The 8,819-nt window shown below is 61.2% G+C and overlaps 1 long non-coding RNA gene across 1 annotated transcript; it reads right to left on the bottom strand.

The window, feature by feature from the left end:
• Window positions 1–7,247: 7,247 nt before the first annotated feature.
• Window positions 7,248–7,965, bottom strand: LOC135324868 (uncharacterized). Its single transcript, XR_010386105.1, has 2 exons — window positions 7,919–7,965; window positions 7,248–7,621 (listed from the first exon to the last, which is right to left on the bottom strand). It is a non-coding gene; the product is annotated as an uncharacterized LOC135324868 (long non-coding RNA).
• Window positions 7,966–8,819: the final 854 nt, after the last annotated feature.

The raw sequence follows: 8,819 nt of genomic DNA, 5'->3' as shown, positions 1-8,819 counted from the left end.
AACAGAGTCCAGGAGGGCTGGAGCAGCTGTGGTGACGCTGGAGTGCAGCCTTCAGATATTGCCTGCTCAGGGACAGTGGGAACCCTCTCACCAGGGACGGTGAGGCCACATCAGCCCCACTGATTCTGAATCCATTTGCTCACACAGGTGTCCTGCTGATGCCATGGCCAAGAGTCCCAGCCAGGGAGGCACTCATTACCGTGGTGATATGGCTGGTGCTGTTGGACAAAGCAAGCCAGAAGCCAGTGTGCTCAGCTTTCCATTGCCTTTGGAGCTGTGCCTGCTCTGGATCATCGTCTGCCAGCTTCTTGCCTAGACAGGAGGGAAAACACAGAGCAGTCAAGAAGAAAAACAAAGAAGGCGCGCTGGAGCACAGTCGGTAGATGAAGGGAACCTGTTATCCCCTCACACTGCGGTCTGGCAAGTGCCGAGCAGAACACAGCATCCAGCGCTGGGGCCCCCAGGGCAAGAAAGACATCAACAAAATGGAGCAAGTTCAGCAGACGGCCACCAAGGTGGTTGGGGCTGGAGCACTTGCCCAGGCTGAGGGAATGGGGCTTGTTCAGCCTGGAGAAGAGAATGTCTGGGTGGAGGGGGGAAAGGACGACCTCATAGCAGCCTTCCAGGACTTACGAAGGCCCTATCAAGAAGACCCGTTCACAGTGGTGTGTGGTGGGATGATGAGACAGTGGGGGTAAGCTGAAGCACGAGAGGTTGGGACTGGATAGAAGCAGCAGCTTTTTGCCCACGAGGACAGGCAAGCATTGGAGCAGGTTGCCCAGAGAAGCTGTGCAGCTAGACCCTTGGCGGGGGTTGCAACCCAAGTGGATAAAGCCCTGATCAACCTGGTCTGACAGCCTAGCTAAACAGGCTTTGAGTGGGGACTTGGACCAGAGACCTGCTGAGCTCCCTTCCAAAAGGAAAAGGAAGCTGTGATTCTGTGACCCTATGAAGGATGGGAAATTTGAGATGGGAGCCTGAAAGCACTCGGGAGCAATCTGTGGCTGGCAGAGAAAGAGCAGTTTGGTAGTATATGGGGACCACAAGAATTCCCAGGGAGGATCTATGCCCATTGGAAGTTCGAGAAGGGCAACTGCTTCCCAGGATCCAGACCAGGGGGTGAATTCAATGGCATTGTGCCACCTGAAGGAGGACGGAAGCCCTTGGACGGGAGAGGTGCATGGTTATGACTTCATCCATGCCCTCTTGGTGGTGGGCTGCCTGGGCCCTGCGGCTGATGCAGCCCAGCTGCTCCCCTGCTCCTACACTGGAAGGGTTTCCCGTTGCTGCCTGTGGCTGAGGAGCGTGGCAGGGTGGCGCGGTGCTTTGCTTGGACACCTGTCTGTGCCTGGAAGGACCCAACCCACGACACTTTCTCTTACTCTTTCGCTGCAGGGCGAATCTGTAGAGGTAGTGAAGAGCATCCGCAGCCCCACAGCTGATGCCCTGGTCCTTGACAGCATAACAGAGGAGGAGCCGCCCCACCAGCTTCCCCAGCATGTGGAAGTCCTCGGTTGCAGAGAGGGCAGGCTTGTCTCTGACGCCATCAGAGGGGACACAGGCCTGGGGGAGGGCGGGAGCAGTGGGAGCAGGGCTAAGGTGAGGCAGTTGGGGCGAGACCTTGCTCACAGCCGTGATGAGAGGGCTGTGGCAGGGTGTGTCCCAGCCCATCCGCCTCTGCATACTGCCAGGTGTTTGGCCCAGCCAAGGGGCAACCTCGCCTCCCTCTGAGCAACCCCTGATCCTGCACAGCAGCCATGGCAAGGTGAGCAGGAGGCTGCCTCCCTGCCAAGGCTGAGGATTACCTGGCTTAGCACCAGGCTGATGGGGAAATGAGCCTGTCCCCAGTAGGGGCAGCATCCCCTACTGCAGGAGCAGTCCTGCGGTCCTTCTGCCTCCTCCCCTGCTCTCTCTGCTGCCTTTCCCTGCTCTCCAGCCCACAGCCTGGGCTCCTGCAACTCCAGGGCAGGCTCCTTAGCCAGTTGTTGTTACTTCGCGCCCAGCGCGTGCAGCCCGTGGCTCTGGCAGGCCACCTGCCCTCTCTGCTTTCTCACTCCCTCTCAGGCTGCGGCTGACAGAATTTGCGCACCATGCCTTTGAGCACATGGCACTTAGGTGCCTAAAGGAGGATTTGGACCTTGGTCCTCCCTCCATCCTGCTCTCCCACTGCCACCGCTCTTTCCTGCCATGGCCCCGTGGAGTGCCTCTTCCCCCTCATGCTGGGCTGCCCATCTCCACAGCCACACCAGGCCCCACAGCCTCTTCTCCTGCCTGGTCCTTCCATGAGGCTCTGCCTCAACCTGGAGCCACCCTGCCGTGTGCTCCATGGCACGGGAAGGAAGCGCCGGAGCAGCAGCAGCACGTAACCGGGGGCTGATGGGCTGGGGATGTGGCAGTGAGTGGGGAGGTGGCAGCAGGGAAGGGGACATGCCTGGGGACTCTGCAGGCCTGGAGTACCAAAGCAGCTGGGCAGCAGGCAAGGCAGGAAGGGCTGCCAGGCCCAGGCTCCCATCATGCTGCCAGGGCAGTCCGAGGGGCTCCTGAGAGAGCGGGGACTGAAGAGAGAAGCCTACAGAGGCAGGGGGAAAGACAGTCTCTTTGGGACAGAGCCTTGCTGAGTCCCACAGGCTGTGTCCAGGTTTGCCTCTGAGGGAGCCCGGAAGTGCAGAGCATCCTGGGACCCTGGCAAGGTGTGGCAGGGGGCCTGGAGGTTGCCGGGGCCTGAGGCTCCTTACCCCCTTAGAGGAAGAGCTGATGAGTGCTTTGCTCAGCCTGGCGATCCTCCTCACAGCCCTCTGGCACTCAGCTGCTCTCTGGGACTCTGTGAAGGGCAGCAGGACCTGGGAGAGAGAAAGCAGTGCTCTGGCCTGGGACGTGACAGCTGTTCCAGGAGCTGCTGCTCTGCTAAGGGTCTGGTAGCGTTTAGGTAGCACGCACGCCAAGGCGTCCTTGGGGCGGGAGCAAATCTTCTAACCGTCTTCCTGCCCCCAGAGGCCCTCCCAGCCTTGGGGACAAATCCCCAGACTGAGCTGCCACGCTCAGGGAGGTAGCCAGAGCCCATGCTCACTGCAGCCTCCACTCCTTTGCACGCGCACCTCCAGAAGAGGCCTTTAGGCACCTCTCCAGGGGCAGAGGGCTTTGGGGCCGAAAGTTCCCTAGGGGCTTGCAATGGCAAAGCTGTGATACAGCCCATCGGGAAGGCAGAGGAATCAAGTCTCAGGGCTGGGCTGCCCTTGCAGGGTGGGCAGGTTGCAGTTAGTCTCTGCCTTGCTCAGATGTGGGGAGGGAAGCTCGAGGGAGGGGGAGGCAGTGAGATGAGAGTGCCAGCTGCCAGCCGCCAGCTGCCAGCTGTGTGGGGTGTAGGAAGAAGGGTCCAGCTCCTCCCACTGCTTTGGTGCATGAAGGAGGTCTGGGGGGAGGAGGGGATGTTGCTGAGGAGGGGCAGTGGGCAGGCCTTTCCCATTACACCAAAGCACTGTGTGGAGGGGGGGCTGGCCTCTGCCTGCCTCCAAGAGACAGGGAGGGGGCTGGAGGAAGGGCATGGTGGATACCCTGCTGCTTCTCTGAGGGAGCTGGCTCCTGTCCCTGCGGCATGGTCTCTGCTGTCGGAGCTGGCGGGGGTAGTTTGCGGGGGCAGGGTGCTCAGTTTGGAGCGGTCACTGTCCTTCAGAGTGAGAGACAGACCCCTGTGAAGCCCGGTCTTTGTAAATACCAGACCTGCAAGATACTCTGCAGCTCCAGGAGGCTGGAGGTGTGCGAATCGAACACAGACACCTGCAGCACGTCGTCCAAAGCACTGAGGGTCTGCAAGGAGAAGAGAGGGTTGTGGCTCTCCTGTAGGGGTCCCTCTTACCCCCAGGGCACTGACTTGAGTTTCTGCTGCCTGGGGGGACACCTGTTGCTCTGTGGTGCCCAGGGGGAGGCCTCAGAGCTGCAGAGCTCCTGCATGTGGCCCAGCCCAAAGGAAGAGGAAGGAAGGATGAGGGTGGGAAAGCAAAGGGGGAGGATGCCATGATGCTGTGGGATGCCTGGAGGGGAGCGGCTCTGCTCACGCAGCAGCCCTCCAGGAAGGCATGTGTGAGCGCAGACAGACCCAGCGAGAGGTGCAGGCACAAAGCAGATGGCAGCGTTGGTCAGTACCTTTTCTGTGCCTCTGCAAAAGGCCTGGCTGGGCTCCAGAGCTTCCTTCTGCTCTGCTGGCAGACCCAGATGGCTGCAGGCAGAAGAACCTGGATCGAGCAAAGAAGGAGAGGAGGGAGAGCTGTAGGTGCTGGCAGGAGAGATTAGAGCAAACCCCTGAGTTATCCTCTGTCTGGCCACATGCCTGCTGCCATGGAGAAAGGAGGATGGAAGTGGGGCCCTGACACGCCATCTCCCCAGCTGGTCAGGTCTGGGCTGTGCCCAGCAGATGGGTGCCAGGCTGGAGCACAGCAAGGCAGGGAAATGCACCAGGTGCACCAGGGCAGTCAGCCACTGTCCCTGTCCTGCAGCAGCAGTACCTCTGGCGAGCTGAGCTGCCTGTCCCTGCCTGTGCCCTGTGCCGCAGAGCAGGAGCTGGGTGCCCTTGGCTCCTCTCGCTCCCTGGGGCACCCTGGGCCTGGCTGGCCCCCAATGCCAGAGCCCCAATTTGCAGGCCCCGCCGTGCCCCCAGCCCCCCCTGGTGCCCTCAACTCCAGGCTGCTGGAGAGACAGGAGGCTGCGGCAGAGCAGGGCGGGCTCGCTGCCCCCAGACCTGCCCAGCCCAGCAGTGCCGCCTCACTCACCTGCCTGCAGCAGCTGAGGTGTGCAAACTTGGTCGGGCTCTGGTAGAGAGCTGCCGTGCCGGGGCCCTCTGTCTTCCTGCCCCTCTTCCCGGGCCACAGAGGGGCTGCCAGGGCCTCCATGCTCCTCCCAGGCCAACCTGGGACAGCTGGGGGGTCCCTCTGCCATGCTGTGGGAAGGAGGAAAGGCACTGTGGGATGGGCGTGGGGGGAAGCTGTGGCCGGGCCTGGACCCTCTCTTTGCATGGCTAGCATGGCCCACACAGCTGCAAGGCTGAGGGAGCCTGCCCAGCAGCATGGGGGAACACACAGGCCATGGTGTTTAAGGGAGCAGCAAATCTCCAGAAGAAGGTGGTTTGTGGGTGGCCTGCAATGGTCCCAGCCTCACACTGGACTTGTCAAAGGATCGTGCTAGAGAAACCAGGGGATACAGCTTGGACTAGTTCAAACAACAGGTCTCGTTGGGAAACACCAAAAGGCTCTGCTTTGGGACTCTTTTTAAGACAAGCCTGCCTAAAACTAATGCCGGGGAGGCTCGCTAGCGGGGTGCTAGTGGTGGTGCTGGCAGTGGCCTGACCAAGCGGCCGGGCCAGGCCCGGCCCTGGCACTAGCTCTCCTGTGCCTCAGCCCCTTCCCCAGCCTGCTGTGGCCGAGGGCCCCCCGAGGGCCCTGCGGAGCTGCCGAGCCGCAGCCCCGCCTCTCTTGCCTGCCTCAGAGAGGGGAGACTGAGGAGAAAGCCCTTGGCCCTACAGAGGGCCTGGGGGTGGCTGGGAAAGCTGTGGATGTGTTCAGGCTGCTTCTGCACCAGCTCCGCACGCTCCCAGCCTGTCCCGACCTCGTCGTCCTGGACACGGCGGGGCTGAGGTCGCACTGGCGCCCCGCAGGGGAGTCACAAAGGGAGGTCACAAAGGGCCCTGCTGTCAGCCAGACGGTACCCTCAGGGCAGCACAGGCTTGCCGGCACTGGGCAGCCTCCGCAGGGGCCGTGGGGAGCCCCGGGCCATGTGCACAGGCTCCTCCTGGAGCTGGCCAGCAGCGCTGCCCTCGCAGCTCTCCGCCTGAGCCAGGCTTTCGCAGGCCACCCCTGCCTGCGTTCTCCTGGGCCTGGCTGGGAGCAGAGCGTGATGGGCAGGGCTGGTTATCCCCAGCTGCAAGCAGAAATCGACTGCAGCTGTGTGTTTTCCAAGGGAGAAGTGAAAACCTCAGCGAGCAAAGCAGGGTGCCCTGGCAAACCTGGGCCTACACACAGCAGTTGCTCTTCCACAGAGCCCTGCCAGAAGTGTCCCCGAGGCTTGTCTGCTGGCCCGGCTGGCCTACCCTTCTCTGAGAGGCACCTCAGAAAGCAGTGGGCAGCAAGCAGACCCGGCCCCTTCCCACTGCGTAGGCAGGGGCCGTTGATGCTGCTTAGGCCCCGCTTGCAGGGGCCCCAGGCTGTCCCCACCAGCTCTCGGGGACCACAGTGCCAGGGCCAAGCACAGGGCTGTTGTTGGGCCCATGGACACCTTGGTCCCGTAGCACAGCAGGTGCTGCCTCCACATCTGAGCAGGTTTGTAAGTGGGGCTTTGGCATCACAAGAGTCCCCTGAAAAGCAGCAAGGTTAGGAAGGCTCCCAAGGCAACGATACTTTGTTGTTTGAAGAGCCGCATGCCGAGAGGTGGGAGAAAGACTGGAGAGGCTTCCGAGGTCTGGAGGAAGCCTGTTTGCTGAGGAGGTGCAGCTTGGGATTTGGGAAGGGGACATGAGCTGGGCTGGAGGGGAAGGCACACAGCTCTGCACCCGTTTCCCCAGGCCATGGGGTCAGCAGCTAAGGGATGGCCCTTCACCTCTCCATCGCCTCTACCTTCCCAGAGAAGTGCTCCGTGGAGAAGCGTGTGAGCTCACAAGTACATCTGTGGCTGCAGGCAGTGCCTGCTGAATGGATGGGGAGTGTGCTGTGTCTGAACAGCTTGTTGCTGAGAAGATGGGAGGAGTTGAGGGCTGGGCAGGCTGCTGGCCATTGGGAGGTCCCCATGTGGAGCAGCTTGTCTTGTCTGGACAGTGCACTTCCAGTACATTTTGGTGTGCGCAGGTGTGGCTGCCATTTACTGCAGAGGCATCCGATACACAGAAACACAGATGGCAATTGGACTGACTTATTTCAGGAGTGAGAGAGAAGGGCAACGAGGCCTGGCGAAAGGAGGCAGTAGTGCGGTGGTGCTGCTGTGGAGCCTCTTTGACTGTCAGCGTGGGCTTGTGTTTCCTACACCGAGAGCTTAGGCTAGCCAAGGAGAAGGAGACCTTCAGAATGAATTCACAGAGTAGCCCCAACACACAGTTTCCCTCGGGGAACGGGATGTCACAAGCCTGAAGAGTGTTGGTGAGCTAGAGGTCTGGCAGCAAAGAGGTCTGGCTCACCAAGCTGCCACAAGAGGCCAGTAGGAGCCTGCCTGGAGGAACAAACATTAAAAAAAAAAAACGCAGAAGGAAGCAAAAAACCCAGAGCAGAACATAATGTGAGGAATTTTATTATAACCTCTGAACTAATTGCTGCTCAGAAATCCCCTTGGTCTATTTCATTCTGCCCATCAGGCCTGAGGGGTGAACTGCAGCAGATGCCCAGAATGACCCAGACTGTTCTGCCTGCTCAGGAGGTCACCAATGGAAGGGCACCGTGGGCCTGGGACTGTCATCCTCATTCTCCTCGAGAAGAGCCGTTTCCCAGAGGGTGGTTCCACCTCTCCCGTGCTCTCTGGAGCCAGCAGCGCAGGGCCTGCAGGTTCCAGCCTGATGGTGACTGTTTCCTTGGAGTTCTCAAGATGAGGATGGTCTGAGTGGCCAGGGAACAGATGGAGGGCTGGATGTCATTCTCCAAGGGCCGAAGGACTGAGACATAAAGAAACAGAGCAGCGATGAAACCCATCTATCTGCAGAGACATCCCCCCGCCCCGCCCCAGGCATACCCTCCAGACGGTGCCAGCCCTGCCCAGCTCTTCCCAAGCAGTTGGGGCAAATGCACCAACTGGAAGTTGCTGCTCAGGAGTGCCCCCAAATGCCCCTGACGTTTTCCTCTGCCCCAGAAATATTTCCCTGTAACAGGCCACGGCACTGCAGTACACTGCCCACGCTCTGCCTCCCTTGCCCTCTGCCGACCGCTGCCAGCACGGCACTGCTCTTACTCACCGTTGCAGATATCCCGCAGCATCTCCTCCCTTGGGTTCTTCAAGCGTTGCCCGGCAAGCCCTAGGCACACAGCAGCCTTCACACCTGACGCTCCCCAGCACGCTCGCCGCAGCACAGCTCCCCGCCGGCCCTGCCAGCTTCGCGACACACCCTCCTCCCCTTTGGCGGGGCTGACCCCAGGGAAGTACAGTAGCCGATGGGGGAGGTTTGGGGGCTGGGGTGGGAACGAGCAAGTCTCCCGTCCACCCAGCGGGGCTCCTGCAAGCCCAGGCCCTGCACCAGGCAGTCTGGGCCCTGGCAGCCACAGGGCTTGCTGCCGGGCAGGGGCAGCTGGGCCTAGGAGCAAGTTGCAAACAGAGACACCCCGGGGGTGTGGCTCACCAAGGAACCTCACGGCCACCTCTCGCAGGGATGCCTGAGAGTCCTCCAAGTACGGCAGGCTCTGACACAGGTAGTCTTCCACTTGGCTCCTGCCTCTCGCCAGCTGCAGAGAGCACGGGGCTGCCACAGACCTTCCCCAAACAGCCGGGCTAAGCCCTGCTCCCCGCACCTCCTCCCTTTCCCTTCTGGGCATCAGGGCACGGGCATCTCCCAGCCAGGAGCCACGTGGGGTTGAGGTTTGGAGAGAGCAGCAGGCAGAGTGTGGCCCGGGGGTGCTGAGAACCCTGTGTGCTGCCAAGGCCCAGGTGGGCCAGGGTATCCCTCAGCAAACTGGCAGGAGGTCAGGGAGAAGAGAGGAGCCTGCCAAAGAGCCCACCAGGGTGATGAGCTTGAGGAACGGGATCAAGTATGCAGGTGCAGGCTGTGGGCTTGGGGCTGGAGCAGTGCAGGAGAGGCGCAGCTGCCTACCTACCCCAGGCATGGCTGTGTGTGGGGGGGGCAGGCCTTGTCCAGCCTGGGC

This window comes from Dromaius novaehollandiae, chromosome Z (genome assembly GCF_036370855.1).
Source record: "Dromaius novaehollandiae isolate bDroNov1 chromosome Z, bDroNov1.hap1, whole genome shotgun sequence".
Classification (NCBI taxonomy): Eukaryota; Metazoa; Chordata; class Aves; order Casuariiformes; family Dromaiidae; genus Dromaius; species Dromaius novaehollandiae.
The sequence above is the reverse complement of the archived record's forward strand: the minus strand, read 5'-3'. Positions and strand labels throughout refer to the sequence as shown.